The 17909-nt window shown below is 45.1% G+C and overlaps 2 protein-coding genes across 2 annotated transcripts in view; one reads left to right on the top strand and one right to left on the bottom strand.

The window, feature by feature from the left end:
* LOC119958909 (histone H4) overlaps positions 1 to 17254 on the bottom strand; it is a 34677-nt gene extending 17423 nt beyond the window's left edge. Inside the window, exons 1-2 of the mRNA XM_038787434.1 lie at positions 17085 to 17254; positions 16834 to 16912 (exon numbers count right to left, since the gene is read on the bottom strand). The gene's annotated coding sequence lies outside the window, so the exon portion shown is untranslated. The remainder of the gene's footprint in view (positions 1 to 16833; positions 16913 to 17084) is intronic.
* Positions 1 to 17909, top strand: part of LOC119958895 (histone H2B 1/2-like) — a 177380-nt gene that overhangs the window by 123441 nt on the left and 36030 nt on the right. The window lies entirely within an intron of this gene.

The raw sequence follows: 17909 nt of genomic DNA, 5'->3' as shown, positions 1-17909 counted from the left end.
ACATCCCCTCTAAAACCCCTGTCCCTTACCTTAAGTCTTAAATCAATTCCCCCTGTATTCGATCCTTTCGCTAAGGAAAACATTCCTTCCTATCCAACCTATCTCTGCCCCTCATTTTTTACATCTCAATCAGCTCCCCCCTCAACATTCGCTGCTTCACAGAAAACAGCCTATCCAGACTGTCTGGATAGCAGAGATACTCTAGTCCAGGCAATGTCCTGGTGAATCTCCACTGTACCCTCTCTCACACAAACACTTCCTTGCTATAGCATGGCACACAGTATTCCAGCTGTGGAAAGATCAAAGTAATTGGTAAAAGAAGCACAAGTGAGTTGAGGAGAACATTTCAGTGAGTGGTTCGCGTGTACAGTGCACTGTCTGAGTGCCTTGGAGCAGGTTACATTGAAGCAGTCAAAAGGAAAACAGACTTATCCGAAAAGGAAGAATGTGCAGGGTTATGGTGGTGGAGGGGGCACCAGGTAAGTTGCTCATTCAGAGAGCCAGTGCAGACACAATGGGCCAAATGGCCTCATTTTGCCACATAACAATTCTGCGATTCTGTGAAGATCAGTAATGAAGGTGGATTAGAGAAGTCCAGACTTCTTTCCTTAGAGAAGACCTGGCTCAAAGGAGATTGGATAGACATTTAAAATCTTTAGATTGTGGTCTAGCTGTGGTCTAACTTTTCCTGCAGCATCATCATAAACTCATTGCTTTTAAATTCTATACCTCGCTCATGAATACAAATATTCCCGATGCCTTCTTAATTATGTCACGCCTGGTGCATTTTCTCCATATCCACTCTGCCTGGCCTCCACTTTGTTTTTATCCTGTGTCCCCCAAGTTCTAAGCTTCCAAGGAGAGGAAATTTCTTCCCTGGATCCACTCGGTAATGTCCACTCTAAGTTGATTTTCATTTTTCGAACTCCAAAGAGAATAGGCCGAACCTTTTCATTATCCCGACCAGTCTTTTGTATGACAATGTCTGTTGTATTCTGTTTCCTTGAGTGTCTGAAACATGGATTGTGTGTTTGTCCTGATACCTACTGTTTCTCCAAAGTGTAGATTTTAATCTCTATCTGTTTACCCCTGGAATTGATATTCGTATCGTTCTGTTCATCGGCCGTTTCCTGGTGTACTGTATCTGAATTTTATTGTATATTATCTATATTACACTCTAGCTGTCAGTAACGATATATATGAATGACATTGCAATGTACAAGTGCATGCATTTAAGACTCTGATTTGGGTTCATGCACATTTCTCTCCATCTGTCATTTCCTGATGCATTGAATATGATCAAACGTATACTCATTTAGTTGTCAATAACTGGTTCCTCTCAGTAGCTATGAACAGAATATGTACATTGCTGCCATGTGAGAGTTGTTTTCACTCTGTGCATTTCAGTGATTTGGAACATTGGATTGTACTGTGCATCTGTCAACATATTCCAGTGAGGCTGTCTGCTTTCATACATTCACCTCAATCTCTTGTATCAAAGTTTCTGATATTGTTTTATCTGCACATTTCAGTTTCTGATAAATAAGTGTAAACTATTCCATCTGTGTAAGGTTCTGGTTCATTCAGAGCTAGTTTCCATTTCTGATTTGAGGTAATTGAGTGATTGTATATGCTATTGTCACGGGAATATGAAACTGCTTTACACCTGTCAGTTTCTCAAATCCAATTGTCATATTTTTATTGTTAAAGCAAGTTCTGATAAGCGACTGTGGCTGTGATCCACACCTCTCTTTCTCAACATGTTATGTCATCTCAGGGCCTACTCTGTACATGTTGACCTCCGTTAGGAGAATCTGCACTTTATTGTGCAATTCACTTCCTAATATGTGATTGGAGATATTAAACTAGCATTATAAGATAGCATTTAATTTCTATCAGCCTCCTGTGAATTTTATTTTGTGTTCCTTCTTTTTGGTGACCGTATCTTATTCTATTTCTGTCATATTGTGACTGCAATAAATGTTGGCTTCACTTTGAATTTGTCAATGTGTGTGAATTTGGCTTTCCCTGTAATTTCCAATGTGGATGGAAACACCTGACACTTTGTAATTTTCCGACAGTGAATGGGATCACTGCAAACCCATTACAGTCTCATATGAGTTTGTTTTGCTTATTTAGTATTCAGCTGACAGTTTCCAGGTTCTGAATCAGTATTTTCTTCTGTACCTTTCAGTTACAGCTGTCTCATTGTCTATTTTCTCTCTACAAGTTAGTTCTGCCATGGATGAAAAGGCATCTTTTCATTTTCTTCTGGATCTTTCAGTTATAGCTGTGGAATTGGCTTTTTTTCTCTCTACAAGTTAGTTCTGCTATGGATGAAATGTTGTTTTTCTCCTGTACCTTTTAAATTCGGGAAGTGAATGTGGGTTCAGTCTGTATCTGTCATTTTCCTTTATGCAACAGTGTGATTTACTCTCCACTTCTCTGTTCCCAGTGTGAGAACATTGGTCCTATGCTGTATGTATCAGTTACTGCGACACAATGGAGACTTAATTCATACCTGTTCTTTATTCTGCTAATTAGATGTGGATTTTACTCTGAATCTTCCAGGCATGGAATGTGGATGTTGTGATCGCTCAGTATCTACATATGATTTGTGATTGTTTTTTTTTTACCCTGTCTGTGCCTGACCTGTGAAATTCACTTTTACAATGAAGCAAACTGATATTGGGAAGAAGCTGTGGGTTTGAAGTTTGTGTGCATATGTATTATAGGTTGGCGTGTTCTTGGTCCCTTGCACTCTGGGTGTAGCTTTGGCAGACAGGCAATAAGCTGAAAGAACGCAATCCACAGCCACCTTAAACACAGCAATTAGGAAGGGAGAAAATTGCTGGTGTTTTTGATAATGCTCACGTTTAAACAACAAATATACCAAGTGGTAACTGGTCTGTATGTGAAATGTGTTTACTTGGTATTTGTCACCACTGGGTCAGTATGTGAGTCTGTATGTAAACCTGTAACTGTCCATCTCTGCAAGTTCAGGGATTTGTTCAGTATTCATCATTCTCTGCTTCAGTGTGTGACTTTTAGAACATAGAACATACAGTGCAGAAGGAGGCCCTTCGGCCCATCAAGTCAGCACCGACACACTTTAAGCCTTCACTTCCACCCTATCCCCGTTTGGACTAGTCCATCATCCACTAATTACCTGTCTGTATCTGCCATTTGCTGGAATATGGCAGTGGACATAATTCTTTATGAGACTGTGTCTGATAGGAAGATAACCATTGAATTCGTTTTGCAAATTCTAGTTCCTTCAGATGTTTTGAGTGAAATTTCTCACGTATCTGTCTGGCGCTATCATTTTTTATATTTTGTGATTATGGAATTGATTCTCTATCTGACAATCTGATGATATGTCTGAGTTTAGGATTCACTCTGCATCAGTCAGTCTCTGAACTGAATGTGTGAGAGATCAATTGTGGTTTGTCAATCTCTGTTTGGTGTGTGTGAGTGTTGTTATCAATCTGTACCTCCCAGTCTCTGCACTGCTCTGTGAGAGTGTTTCTATTCTCTGTCAGCCAGAGGTATTGTGTGTGACTGTGGGATACATTCAGTGATCTTCAATCCCTGGCAGTTTGAGAGTGTGGTACTCAATCTGTGTCTATCATACATTACAATTAAATTATTTTACTGCCATTCACTGGAACTGTTTTTGATGGACAATTTATCCTGACCTATCCACCTAACCTGCACATAAGACCACAAGACCATAAGACATAGGAGTGGAATTAAGGCCATTCGGCCCATCGAGTCCACTCCGCCATTCAATCATGGCTGATGGGCATTTCAACTCCACCTACCAGCATTCTCCCCGTAGCCCTTAATTCCTCGCGACATCAAGAATTTATCTATCTCTGCCTTGAAGCCATTTAGTGTCCCGGCCTCCACTGCACTCCGCGGCAATGAATTCCACAGGCCCACCACTCTCTGGCTGAAGAAATGTCTCCGCATTTCTGTTCTGAATTTACCCCCTCTAATTCTAAGGCTGTGCCCACGGGTCCTCGTCTCCTCGCCTAACGGAAACAGTTTCTTTGCGTCCACCCTTTCTAAGCCATGTATTATCTTGTAAGTTTCTATTAGATCTCCCCTTAACCTTCTAAACTCCAATGAATACAATCCCAGGATCCTCAGCCGTTCATCATATGTTAGACCCGCCATTCCAGGGATCATCCGTGTGAATCTCCGCTGGACATGCTCCAGTGCCAGTATGTCCTTCCTGAGATGTGGGGCCCAAAACTGGACACAGTACTCCAAATGGGGCCTAACCAGAGCCTTATAAAGGCTCAGTAGCACATCGCTGCTTTTATATTCCAACCCTCTTGAGATAAATGACAACATTGCATTCGCTTTCTTAATCACAGATTCAACCTGCATGTTTACCTGTAGGGAATCCTCGACAAGCACTCCCAGATCCCTTTGTACTTTGGCATTATGAATTTTCTCACCGTTTAGAAAGTAGTCTATGCTTGGATTTTTCCAAAGTGCAAGACCTCACATTTTCTCACGTTGAAATGCATCAGCCATTTCCTGCACCACTCTCCCAAACTGTCTAGATCCTTCTGCAGCCTCCCCACTTCCTCAGCACTACCTGCCTGACCACCTAACTTCGTATCATCGGCAAACTTTGCTAGAATGCCCCCAGTCCCTTCATCCAGATCATTAATATATATGGTGAACATCTGCGGCCCCAACACTGAACCCTGTGGGACACCGCTGGTCACCGGCTGCCATTCCGAAAAAGAACCTTTTATCCCAACTCTCTGCCTTCTGTCAGACAGCCAATCCTCAACCCATGCCAGTAGCTCACCTCGAACACCATGGGCCCTCACCTTACTCAGCAGCCTCCTGTGTGGCACCTTATCAAAGGCCTTTTGGAAATCCAGATAGACCACATCCACTGGGTTTCCCTGGTCCTACTTGTCACCTCCTCAAAGAATTCTAACAGGTTCGTCAGGCACGACCTCCCCTTACTAAATCCATGTTGACTTGTTCTAATCCGACCCTGCTCTTCCAAGAATTTAGAAATCTCATCCTTAACGATTGATTCTAGAATTTTACCAACAACCGAGGTTAGGCTAATTGGCCTATAATTTTCCATCTTTTGTCTTGATCCTTTCTTGAACAAGGGGGTTACAACAGCGATCTTCCAATCGTCCGGGACTTTCCCTGACTCCAGTGATTTTTGAAAGATCTCAACCAACGCTTCCGCTATTTCTTCAGCCACCTCTCTCAGAACTCTCGGGTGTAGCCGATCGGGGCCAGGAGATTTGTCAATTTTAAGACCTTTTAGCTTTTTTAGCACCATCTCTTTTGTAATGGCAACCATACTCAACTCAGCCCCCTGACCCTCTCTAATTTTTGGGATATTATTCATGTCTTCCACTGTGAAGACAGACGCAAAGTACTTATTAAGTTCTCCAGCCATTTCCTCGTCTCCCATCACTAGCCTTCCGGAATCAGTTTGAATTGGCCCAATGTCTACTTTGGCCTGTCGTTTGTTTCTTATGTATTGAAAGAAACTTTTACTATCATTTCTTATATTACTGGCTAGCCTGCCTTCATATTTGATCCTATCTTTCCTTATTTGTCTCTTTGTTAACCTCTGTTTGTTTTTGTAGCCTTCCCAATCTTCTGATTTCCCAGTGCTTTTGGCCACTTTATAGGATCTCTCTTTTTCTTTGATACATTTCCTGACCTCCTTTGTCAGCCATGGCTGTCTAATCCCTCCCCGGATAATCTTTCTTTTCTTGGGGATGAACCTCTGTACAGTGTCCTCAATTATGCATACAAACTCCTGCCATTTTTGCTCTACTGTCTTCCCCACTAGGGTCTGCTTCCAGTCGATTTTCGCCAGTTCCTCTCTCATGCCCGCGTAATTACCTTTATTTAACTGTAACACCATTACATCCGATTTTGCCTTCTCTCTTTCAAACTGCAGACTGAACTCAACCATATTATGATCGCTGCTTCCTAAGTGTTCCCTTACTTTAAGATCTTTTATAAAGTCTGGTTCATTACATAGCACTAGGTCCAGAATAGCCTGCTCCCTTGTGGGCTCCATGACAAGCTGTTCCAAAAAGCCATCTTGTAAGCATTCCATGAATTCCTTTTCTTTGGATCCACTGGCTGCGTTATTTACCCAATCCACCTGCATATTGAAGTCCCCCATGATCACTGTGACCTTGCCTTTCTGACATGCCTTTTCTATTTCTCGGTACATGTTGCGCCCCGGTCCTGACCACTGTTAGGAGGTCTGTACATAACTCCCACTATGGTTTTTTTGCCTTTGTGGTTCCTCAATTCTACCCACACAGACTCCACATCATCCGACCCTATGTCGTTTAGTGCCACAGATTTAATTTTGTTCTTAACTAACAAGGCAACCCCACCCCCTCGGCCCACCTCCCTGTCATTTCGATAGGTTGTATATCGTTGGATGTTTAACTGCCAGTCCTGAACCCCCTGCAGCCATGTCTCTGTGATGCCTACCACATCATAATCATTCACGATGATCTGTGCCATTAGTTCGTCTACTTTGTTACAAATGCTACGGGCATCCAGGTAAAGTACCTTAATGCTAACTTTCTTATCATTACAGAGGGGGAGTTGGAATCCCCCAGTGTTCCCACTGTCACAACCTATTACTTTTCTACTTCTCTGAAATTTGCCTGAACATTTGCTCTTCTATTTCTTTGGGATAGTTCGGGGGCCTATGGACTACTCCAGCAATGTGATTGCTCCATTTTGGTTTTTAAGTTCTACCCATTTGGCTTCAGTTGAAGAGCTTTCTAAGATGCCATCTCTCCCTCCTGATGTAATTCATTCCTTGATCAAAATTGCAACACCCTCTCCTCTTTTACCTCCTGCCCTATCTCCCTGGAGATCCTGTTGAGCTTCCATCCTTCCCCTCTCCCAACCGTGATTCAGTGACAGCAAATACATCATAACCCCATGTTCTCACTTCATCTGCCTAGTTCGTCAGACTCGCAATCTCGCTGTGATATATACCGCATACTTACTGTTTACAATTCAGTTAGCGGTTTGTGTGTGTGGGAGTTTTATCCTCAAAGTCCCTGTGATACATAATGCATATTTTACTGCTTCCTGCCTAGTTACTGGTGTGTGAGAGTGAGAGAATGTGAGTGTGTGTTCGTGTGTTTTATTTTCAATGTCACCCTATGATATATAACACATATTTTACTGCAAACTGATCAGATATTTATGAGTAACTGTGTGTTTGTGTGTGTGAGAGTCAGCTTGAATGTGTGTGAAAGTGTGTATTACCCTCACTGTCACTCTTTGATACATCACACGTATTTTACTGCTTACTGTCAGTGTGTGTGTGTGTGTGGGAGAGAGAGAGAGAGTGTGTGTGTGTGTGTGTGTGTGTGTGTGTGTGTGTGTGAGTGAGAGAGAGAGTGTGTGAGTCAATGAGTGTGTGAGTGCGAGAGCAAATGTGTGTGTGAGAGAATGTGTGTGTGTGTGTATGTGTCAGTTTTCCTCTCACTGTCTCTGTGATATATAATGCATATATTAATGTCTGCTGCTCAGTTACTGGGATGTGAGAGAGTGTGTGTGAGAGAGAGAGACAGCATGTGTGTGTGTGACAGAGCATGTGTGTGAGAGTAAGCACGCGTCTGTGTTTGAAAGAGTGCGTATGTGTGAGAATGTGTGTGTAAGCATATGTGTGAGAGAGTGCACCTCTGTGCATTTTAACCTCATTGTCTCTCTGTGATATGTGATGCATATTTTATTATTTATTGCTCAGTTACTGTTGTGGCAGAGAGTGTGGGAGTATCAGAAAGTGTGTAAATATGAAAGTGTGTGAGAGTGTGTGAGGTACTGTGTGCCAGTCTGTGTGAGGCAGTGAGTGAGTGTGAGAAATAGTCTGCAGGAGTGTGAGTGTGTGGGGAGAGAGTGTGTCTGCTTTACCTTCATTGTCTCTGTGCTATATAACATATTTTACTGGTGTGCGAGTGTGTGTTTATCCTCACTGTCTGTCTATCATATAACATTTTACTGCTTACTGCTCAGTTACTGAAGGGTGAGAGTGGTGAGTGTATGTTTTATCTTCACTGTCCCTGTGCAGCATATAATGCATATTTAACTGCTGACTGCTCAGTGACTGGTGTGTGTGAGATAGGGAGAGCCAGAGTGTGTGTGAGAGAGCCTGAGTGTGTGTGTGAGAGAGCCTGAGTGTGTGTGAGAGCCTGAGTGTGTGTGAGAGAGCCTGAGAGTGTGTGAGAGCCTGAGTGTGTGTGAGAGAGCCTGAGTGTGTGTGAGAGAGCCTGAGTGTGTGTGTGAGAGACTGAGTGTGTGTGAGAGAGAGAGCCTGAGTGTGTGAGAGAGCCTGAGTGTGTGTGAGAGAGCCTGAGTGTGTGTGAGAGAGCCTGTGTGTGTGTGAGAGAGAGCCTGAGTGTGTGTGAGAGAGCCTGAGTGTGTGTGAGAGCCCGAGTGTGTGAGAGAGCCCGAGTGTGTGAGAGAGCCCAAGTGTGTGAGAGAGAGCCCGAGTGTGTGAGAGAGAGCCTGAGTGTGTGAGAGAGCCTGAGTATGTGTGAGAGAGCCTGAGTGTGTGTGTGTAAGCCTGAGTGTGTGTGTGAGACAGCCTGAGTGTGTGTGTGAGCCTGAGTGTGTGTGAGAGAGCCTGAGTGTGTGTGTGAGAGCCTGAGTGTGTGTGAGAGCCTGAGTGTGTGTGAGAGAGCGCCTGAGTGTGTGTGTGAGAGCGCCTGAGTGTGTGTGTGAGAGCGCCTGAGTGTGTGTGTGAGAGCACCTGAGTGTGTGTGAGAGAGCCTGAGTGTGTGTGAGAGAGCCCGAGTGTGTGTGAGAGAGCCTGAGTGTGTGTGAGAGAGCCTGAGTGTGTGTGAGAGAGCCTGAGTGTGTGTGTGAGAGAGCCTGAGTGTGTGTGTGGGAGAGCCTGAGTGTGTGTGAGAGAGCCTGAGTGTGTGTGTGAGAGAGCCTGAGTGTGTGTCTGAGAGAGCCTGAGTGTGTGTGAGAGAGCCTGAGTGTGTGTGAGAGAGCCTGAGTGTGTGTGAGACCCTGAGTGAGTGTGAGAGAAAGTCTGAGTGAGTGTGAGAGAGAGTCTGAGTGAGTGTGAGAGAGCCTGAGTGTGTGTGTGAGAGAGCCTGAGTGTGTGTGAGAGCCTGAGTGTGTGTGAGAGAGCCTGAGAGTGTGTGAGAGCCTGAGTGTGTGTGAGAGAGCCTGAGTGTGTGTGAGAGAGCCTGAGTGTGTGTGTGAGAGACTGAGGTGTGTGAGAGAGAGAGCCTGAGTGTGTGTGAGAGAGCCTGAGTGTGTGTGAGAGAGCCTGAGTGTGTGTGTGAGAGAGCCTGTGTGTGTGTGAGAGAGAGCCTGAGTGTGTGTGAGAGAGCCTGAGTGTGTGTGAGAGCCCGAGTGTGTGAGAGAGCCCGAGTGTGTGAGAGAGCCCAAGTGTGTGAGAGAGAGCCCGAGTGTGTGAGAGAGAGCCTGAGTGTGTGAGAGAGCCTGAGTGTGTGTGAGAGAGCCTGAGTGTGTGTGTGTGAGCCTGAGTGTGTGTGTGAGAGAGCCTGAGTGTGTGTGTGAGCCTGAGTGTGTGTGAGAGAGCCTGAGTGTGTGTGTGAGAGCCTGAGTGTGTGTGAGAGCCTGAGTGTGTGTGAGAGAGCGCCTGAGTGTGTGTGTGAGAGCGCCTGAGTGTGTGTGTGAGAGCGCCTGAGTGTGTGTGTGAGAGCGCCTGAGTGTGTGTGAGAGAGCCTGAGTGTGTGTGAGAGAGCCCGAGTGTGTGTGAGAGAGCCTGAGTGTGTGTGAGAGAGCCTGAGTGTGTGTGAGAGAGCCTGAGTGTGTGTGTGAGAGAGCCTGAGTGTGTGTGTGAGAGAGCCTGAGTGTGTGTGAGAGAGCCTGAGTGTGTGTGTGAGAGAGCCTGAGTGTGTGTGAGAGAGCCTGAGTGTGTGTGAGAGAGCCTGAGTGTGTGTGAGAGAGCCTGAGTGTGTGTGAGACCCTGAGTGAGTGTGAGAGAAAGTCTGAGTGAGTGTGAGAGAGAGTCTGAGTGAGTGTGAGAGAGCCTGAGTGTGTGTGAGAGAGCCTGAGCGTGTGTGAGAGAGCCTGAGCGTGTGTGAGAGAGCCTGAGTGTGTGTGTGTGAGAGAGCCTGAGTGTGTGTGTGTGTGAGAGAGCCTGAGTGTGTGTGTGAGAGAGCCTGAGTGTGTGTGTGAGAGAGCCTGAGTGTGTGTGTGAGAGAGCCTGAGTGTGTGTGTGAGAGCCTGAGTGTGTGTGAGAGAGCCTGTGTGTGAGAGAGCCTGAGTGTGCGTGTGAGAGAGCCTGAGTGTGTGTGAGAGAGAGCCTGAGTGTGTGTGTGAGAGAGACTGAGTGTGTGTGTGAGAGAGACTGAGTGTGTGTGTGAGAGAGACTGAGTGTGTGTGTGAGAGAGACTGAGTGCGTGTGTGAGAGAGCCTGAGTGTGTGTGTGAGAGAGCCTGAGTGTGTGTGTGTGAGAGACTGTGTGTGTGAGAGAGAGCCTGAGTGTGTGTGAGAGAGCCTGAGTGTGTGTGTGAGAGCCTGAGTGTGTGAGAGAGAGAGCCTGAGTGTGTGAGAGGGAGAGCCTGAGTGTGTGAGAGGGAGAGCCTGAGTGTGTGAGAGAGAGCCTGAGTGTGTGAGAGAGAGCCTGAATGTGTGTGAGAGAGAGCCTGAGTGTGTGTGTGAGAGCCAGAGTGTGTGTGAGAGAGCCTGAGTGTGTGTGAGAGAGCCTGAGTGTGTGTGAGAGAGCCTGAGTGTGTGTGAGAGAGCCTGAGTGTGTGTGAGAGAGCCTGAGTGTGTGTGAGAGAGCCTAAGTGTGTGTGTGTGTGAGAGAGCCTGAGTGTGTGTGAGAGAGCCTGAGTGTGTGTGTGAGAGAGCCTGAGTGTGTGTGAGAGAGCCTGAGTGTGTGAGAGAGAGCCTGAGTGTGTGTGAGAGAGCCTGAGTGTGTGTGAGAGAGCCTGTGTGTGTGTGAGAGAGCCTGTGTGTGAGAGAGCCTGAGTGTGTGTGAGAGAGCCTGAGTGTGTGTGTGAGAGCCTGAGTGTGTGTGTGAGAGCCTGAGTGTGTGTGTGAGAGCCTGAGTGTGTGTGTGAGAGCCTGAGTGTGTGTGTGAGAGCCTGAGTGTGTTTGTGTGAGCCTGAGTGTGTGAGAGAGCCTGAGTGTGTGTGTGAGAGAGCCTGAGTGTGTGTGAGAGAGCCTGAGTGTGTGAGAGAGAGCCTGAGTGTGTGTGAGAGAGCCTGAGTGTGTGTGAGAGAGCCTGTGTGTGTGTGAGAGAGCCTGAGTGTGTGTGAGAGAGCCTGAGTGTGTGTGTGAGAGCCTGAGTGTGTGTGTGAGAGCCTGAGTGTGTGTGTGAGAGCCTGAACGTGTTTGTGTGAGCCTGTGTGAGAGAGCCTGAGTGTGTGTGAGAGAGAGCCTGAGTGTGTGTGAGAGAGCCTGAGTGTGTGTGTGAGAGCCTGAGTGAGTGTATGGGAGCCTGAGTGTTTGTGTGAGAGCTTGAGTGTGTGAGAGAGCCTGAGTGTGTGTGTGAGAGAGCCTGAGTGTGTGTGTGAGAGAGCCTGAGTGTGTGTGTGAGAGAGCCTGAGTGTGTGTGCGAGAGAGCCTGAGTGTGTGTGTGAGAGAGCCTGAGTGTGTGTGTGAGAGAGCCTGAGTGTGTGTGTGTGAGAGCCTGAGTGTGTGTGTGTGAGAGCCTGAGTGTGTGAGAGAGCCTGAGTGTGTGTGAGAGAGCCTGAGTGTGTGTGTGAGAGAGCCTGAGTGTGTGTGAGAGAGCCTGAGTGTGTGTGAGAGCCTGAGTGTGTGTGAGAGAGCCTGAGTGTGAGTGAGAGCCTGAGTGTGTGTGTGAGGGAGCCTGAGTGTGTGTGTGAGAGAGCCTGAGTGTGTGTGTGAGCCTGAGTGTGTGTGTGAGACAGCCTGAGTGTGTGAGAGAGCGTGTGTGTGAGAGAGAGCCTGAGTGTGTGTGTGTGTGTGTTAGAGCCTGAGTGTGTGTGTGAGAGAGCCTGAGTGTGTGTGAGAGAGCCTGAGTGTGTGTGAGAGAGCCTGAGTGTGTGTGTGAGAGCCTGAGTGTGTGTGTGAGAGAGCCTGAGTGTGTGTGTGAGCCTGAGTGTGTGTGTGAGACAGCCTGAGTGTGTGTGTGAGAGCGTGTGTGTGAGAGAGAGCCTGAGTGTGTGTGTGTGTGTGTGAGAGCCTGAGTGTGTGTGTGAGAGAGCCTGAGTGTGTGTGAGAGAGCCTGAGTGTGTGTGAGCAGAAGTGTGTGCACGTGGGCATCAGTTTTCTCCTTACTGTCTCCATGATATAGAATTCATATATTCGTGTCTGCTGCTCAGTTACTGGTATGTTTGAGAGTGTGTGTGTGTGTGTGAGAGAGTGGGATTGTGTGAGAGAGTGGGATTGTGTGAGAGAGTGGGATTGTGTGAGAGAGTGTGAGCGAGTGAGCTTATGTGTATTTAACCCTCATTGTCTCTTTGATATATAACAGATATTTTGCTGTTGATGCTCAGTTACTGGTGTGTGTGTGAGAGAGAGGGTGCGTTTTACCATCACAGTCTCTGTGATATATGATGCATATTTTTCCACTTCCTGCTCAGTAACTGAAGTGCGAGAGTGGCGAGAGTGTGTTTTACCCTCACTGTCTCTCTGCGGTATATAACGCATATTTAACTGCTTACTGCTCAGTGAAGGTGTGTGTGTGAGAGTCTGTGAGAAAGGAAGCATGAGTGAGTGAGAGAGTGTGAGTGTGTGTGAGAGTTAGTGTTTGCCCGAGAAATAGAGTGTGAGTGTGAGTTTTACCCTCACTGTCTCTCTGCGATGTATAATGCATATTTTACCGCTCAGTTACTGGTGTGTGTGAATGAGATGGTGTTCAAGTGTGTGTGAGAGAGAATAAAATATGTGTTATATCGCAAAGAGAGACAGTGAGGGTAAAGACACACACTCTCTCTCAACACTCCCCAATCTGTCTCACATAGACACACACATCAGTAACTGAGCAGAAGGCACAAGAATATTCATTATATATCACAGAGAGACAGTGAGGTTATTATACACACTCATTGATCGACAGTCCCAAAAGATGTGCTGTTAGGTAATTTGGACATTCTGAATTCTACCTCCCTGTACCCAAACAGGTACCAGAATGTGGTGACTAGGGGATTTTCACAGGAACTTCATTGCAGTGTTAATGTAAGCCTGCTTGTGACAATAGAGATTATTATAAGATAGAGTCACAGAGTCTATATATGACTCTATCTATGTGTGTGTGTTAACCTCACTGTCTGTCTGTGATAACATAATGAATATTTTACTGCTTACTGTTCAGTTACTGGTGTGTGGGTCTGTGAGTGAGAGTGTGTGAGTATATTAGTGAGTAGTGAGTGTGTGTGTGTTTATTCTTACTGTTCAGTTACTGGCGCGTGGGAGAGAGTGTGCGCGTTTTACCCTTAATGTCTCTCCATGATATGTATCACATATTTGACTGCTTACTGCTCAGTTGCTGGTGTGTGAGAGTGAATGGGAGTGTGTGAGAAAGAGAGAGAGAGAGAAAGTTGATATTTAATGATTATTGTACTACTCAGTTACTGGTGTGTGCATGAGTGTGTGAGTGTGCGTTTGACCCTCAATATTTCTTGTGATATGGAACACATATTTTACTGTTCACTGCTCATTTACTGGTCAGTGAGAGTCTGTGAATGAGTTTTATGCTCAGTGTTTCTATGACAGATAACATATTTTACTGCTCAGGTATTGTTGGCTGAATGTGTTAGAGAGTGAGTGAGTGAGTTTGGCTGTCAGTTTTACCCTCACTGTCTTTGATACACAACACATATTTTAGTGATCGCTTCTGTTACTGGTGATTGCGTGTGTATGAGAGATTGTGTATGTGTGAGAGTGTGTGTGTATTTTCCCTCACTGTCTCACTTTGATATATAACACATATTTTTCCCTTACTGGTATGTGTGTGAGTTTTACCCTCACTATGTATCTGTGATAGATAACACATATTTAACTGCTTACTGCTCTGTGACTGGAATATATGTGAGTGAGAGTGACTGAGTGCACGTGAAAGTTTGTGAGTGAGTGCGTGAGAGAGAGTCTGAGTGTGTGTGTGAGAGAGAGTCTGTGAGTGTGTCAGAGAGAGAGAGTCTGTGAGTGTGTCAGACAGAGAGTCTGTGAGTGTGTGTGTGAGAGAGAGAGTCTGTGAGTGTGTCAGACAGAGAAAGTCTGTGAGTGTGTGTGTGAGAGAGAGAGTCTGTGAGTGTGTCAGAGAGAGAGTGTGAGTGCTCGTCATAGATAGAGTATGTGAGTGTAGAAGTCTGTGAGTGTGTGAGAGAGTCTGTGAGTGTGTATGAGAGAGGGAACATCTGTGTGTGAGAAAGAGCATGTGTGTGACAGTGTGAGAGTGTATGTTTTTCTGTGATATATAAGAAATATTTTACAGCTTACTGCTCAGTTAATGGTGTGTATGTGTGGGAGAGTGTGGGAGTGAGATAGTGTGTGTGAGAGGGAGGGAGTGTGAGTGAGATAGTGTGTGTGAGAGGGAGGGAGTGAGTGAGATTTTTATCCTCCCTCTGTCTCTATCATATGGACACACATTTTACAGCGTACTCCTCAGTTAATGGTGTGTGTGACTGTCAGTGTGTGTGGGAGAGATTGAGTGTAAGTTTTATCCTCGCTGTCTCTCTGTGACATAGTACACATATTTTACTGCTTGTGGGTCAATTGCTGGTGTGAGAGAGTATGTGTGAGAGAATGTATGAATGTGTGAGAGGTGTGTGTGTCAGAGAAAGTGAGTGGGTGAGTGTATGTGTGTGAGGGAGAGTCTGTGAGTATGTGTGAGGGATGGTGAGTGTGTGTGGGAGCAATAGGGTGAAAAGTGGATGTGCTGCTGATGGGCAGCAGGGTGGCACAGCGCCAGAGACCCGGGTTTGATTCCGACCTCAGGCGACTGTCTGTGCGGAGTTTGTACATTCTTCCCGTGTCTGTTAGGGTTTCCTCCGGGTGCTCCAGTTTCCTCCCACAGTCCAAAAAATGTGCAAGTCAGGTGGAATTGATATGCTCAACTATCCCTTGGTGGGGTTACAAGGAGAAGGTGGGAGATTGGTCTTAGGTAGCATGCTCATTCAAAAGGTCAATGCAGACTCGATGGGTTGAATGGCTTCTTTTTGCACTGTAGGGTTTCTATGAGAGAGAGTGTGAGAGATAGAGAGAGAGTGTGTGTCTGTGTGTTTGCGCATGTTTTACCCTCACTGTTTCTCTGCGATATATAACAAATATTTTACTGCTTATTTCTCAGCAAAATGTGAGACAGTGTTTGAGAGATGGCGTGAGTGTGTGCTTTACCCTCACTTGTCTCTCTTTGATGTAGAACACATATTTTACAGCTTACTGCTCAGTTACTGCTGTGTGACTGTCTGAGTGAGAGATTGAGTGAGAGAGTGAATGCATGTTTTACCCTCACTGTATCTCTGGTATATCTACCATATTTAATTGATTACTGCTCAGTGACTGGTGTGTGTGAGAGAGGGAGAGTGTGTGTGTGAGAGAGTGAGTGCGTATTAACCTCACAGTCTATCTCTGATATATAATTAATATTTTATTGATTACTGCTCAGTTATTGATTTGAGAGTGTGTGTGGGAGAGACAGTGCTTGGGTTTCCGTGAGAGGGTGTATGAGAGACAGATTGTGAGTGAGTGTGTATAAACCTCACTGTTTCTCTGTGCTATGTAGGACATATAATTTACTGCTCAATGCTCAGTTATTGCTGTGAGAGTGAGTGTGTGTTTCACCCTTATACTCTGTGACATAAAATGCATATTCAGTGCTTCCTACTAAGTTACTTGTGAGTGAGCACGTGCATGTAAAATGTCAGTATGTTTTACCCTCACTGTCTCTCTGTGATAGATAATGTATATTTACTGTATACTGAGAGAGAGAATGTGTGAGTCTGTTTTACCCTCACTGTCTGTATATGATATATGGCATATTTTACTGCCTCCTGTGCAGTTGTTGGTGTCTGAATGTGTGAGAGTGTGTGTTTTCCACTGTAGCTGTCTGTCTCTGTTATGGGTCAAGAGTTCGGGAAAAATCAGTTTGATTCTGTAACTCTCTGCCTCTGTTCTGTGTGCTTGCTTTCGAAGCTGTCTATCTTTGTTATGGGATTCTGCATTTAATCTCTATCTGTTCACCTCTCTGATGTGCGTGATTTTATTGTATTTTCTGCACTTGTCAATATCTGTTTTGTGAGTTAATGGTGAACATTCTGTTCAGTATTGATCTTCCATTCTTACTTTTACTGATGATGTGGAGATGCCGGCGTTGGTCTGGGGTGAGCACAGTAAGAAGTCTTACAACACCAGGTTAAAGTCCAACAGGTTTGATTCAAACACTTTTACTGATGACATTGATATGTCAAATGATCTATTTCCATGTACTGCACTGTTATATCTGAGATTGTGCGCGATATTTGGATTGGAATTTAATATTTTGTTTTGGGAGGTGTCTTGATAGAAGTTTATGATTAATTTGGCACTTTACAATCATCTGTACTATCCAACCTTTTACTTGTACCAAAGGTTCACAACTTGTGAGATGAAAGGATGGCCTTACAATCTGATAATTGTCCTTTTGGAGAACTATTTAAATGTATCATTTTTCTGTTAATGCCTTGTTCAAGAGCTTTGCTTCTGATATATTTTAAACTAAGAAAGTTACAAAATAGTGCAAATGGATACTTCCACATTGATTGCTCAATAGCCTAATTAATACTATACTGATTACTTAACAGATGAAACACTGCTAAATCACCCTGATTAATATTGTTGGATTAATATTGTACTTACTGTCAGTTAGAAGGAGACGGCTCCACATTCATGTTGCTGAGGAATCATCATCTTGGAACTCATCTCTTCATCTGTTGAACTAGGGGGAAGAAAACAAATATCTTGTAAATCAGGGTCAGATGAGGCCAATGATAGATCAATCAATTCTTTCAACTGATAATCAGTAAAATAAAGAAAATACTGTCCAAATCCTGCCCCAGAATCAGACAATAAGCCAGGCCCAGAAAGAGCTCTCCCTTCCCCCCGCTCACTCCAAGTCCCGGAACAAGATGGGGCTCCCGCTGCGCCTCTTGCAAACAGCCCCCGATTCTCCCTGAACTCCCCCCGAGTCAGTAATGATCTCTGAGCCTCTTTGCTCACACTCCCAAATGGATGAGCTGCTGCAATGAAAACGCGCGATTTCCTCGCTGGAGGGGCTGCGCATGCGCTCTTACTCAGTGACGACTGGCAGGGGGCGGGGCTAAACCGGACATGCGCAGATCCCCGCAGCAATTCCGCATTGAGAATCAATGGGAATATTCCCCATTTCACTGTCATCACATTTGGAGCAAAACCTCCGATAGAGCCCGTGTTGGGGGGACTGTGTGTGTGTGGGTGCAAGTGGCCCTGCGCCCCAGGGCTCAACCAATCACCTTTGTAGCTGTGTGTTTGTCCCAATGAGATATTCAATTTGCAGCCATTGCCTGCAGCTTGTTTGTTATTACACTGCCATTCAGCCCCTCAAACTCACACTTTCTGCAAATAACATTTCACCGACTGGCGACAATTTTCAGAGAAGCAAACAATTTATTTTCAAAAATATACTTCATTTATAAAATCCCTTGAAACAAACATTGTCAAACATTTCAAATTGTCATCACAATAATATCGTATCGTACAATAATATTTACATTTTCTCCAGAGGTCCAGATTTACTTGAATTTCTTTAATTGGATAATGAGGACATTACACACATTTCAATATGCACATTACAATTCTTCTCAAAATATTTACATTGGTCATGTTCCACCCTGTGAAGCTTCAATAATTTTAAACATTCAGTGTTAATCACACAGATCGAGGGGGGTTTACATGGT

Source organism: Scyliorhinus canicula, chromosome 31 (assembly GCF_902713615.1).
Source record: "Scyliorhinus canicula chromosome 31, sScyCan1.1, whole genome shotgun sequence".
Lineage (NCBI taxonomy): Eukaryota > Metazoa > Chordata > Chondrichthyes > Carcharhiniformes > Scyliorhinidae > Scyliorhinus > Scyliorhinus canicula.
Note: the sequence above shows the minus strand (reverse complement) of the source record. Positions and strands in the feature narration are given on the sequence as shown.